We start from the raw sequence: 719 nt of genomic DNA, 5'->3' as shown, positions 1-719 counted from the left end.
TTTTTAATTAATTCATTAATTTGAATGAAAAGTAATAACTTTACTATTTCAGATTTTAAAAACTTACCGAAAACTATTTAAAATAAAAAATAAAAAAATAATTTTTAATTTACTAAATTATTATAACATGTCTGACTATTTAGAGATACATGTTCACATATTTTATTTTGCATTCAGATATACCTAAACGAATATTGATTAAATTTTAATGAAAAAAATAAACTAAAGAGTGGTACCTATTAAGTATTAACTATTGATATGGAACTATTTTAAAATTATTAGATTTTCAATTTTCTTAAAAAATTCCAATATAGAAACCATATAAAATTTGATGTGATATTTTTTAAATTTTAATATTGTTATTACCTACTTTTACTATACAAAAACTTAATATTAGTTTTCAACGAACACAATATTATTTTTATTGTTGTAAATTTTTTGTGAAAAACAATAGATTAAAATTATTAAAACGGACTTCATGGTATTTAAATACAAGTATTATCATTTTGCTAATAACACTTTTAAAAAGTATTCAAAATACTTTAAAAAATTTATTTAGAATACCATATAAATACTTCAAAAAGTATACAAGACTGGTAGGTATTATAGTGGGCTAGGTAAATTTAATACGCTTAAACATTGAAATATACTTATTTAACATTAAACAGTTTAATTATTCTCAAAATGTCATTAGAATTAGAATTTATAAGTACATAAAT

This window comes from Acyrthosiphon pisum, chromosome X (assembly GCF_005508785.2).
Source record: "Acyrthosiphon pisum isolate AL4f chromosome X, pea_aphid_22Mar2018_4r6ur, whole genome shotgun sequence".
In the NCBI taxonomy this organism is placed as follows: domain Eukaryota; kingdom Metazoa; phylum Arthropoda; class Insecta; order Hemiptera; family Aphididae; genus Acyrthosiphon; species Acyrthosiphon pisum.
The sequence above is the reverse complement of the archived record's forward strand: the minus strand, read 5'-3'. Positions refer to the sequence as shown.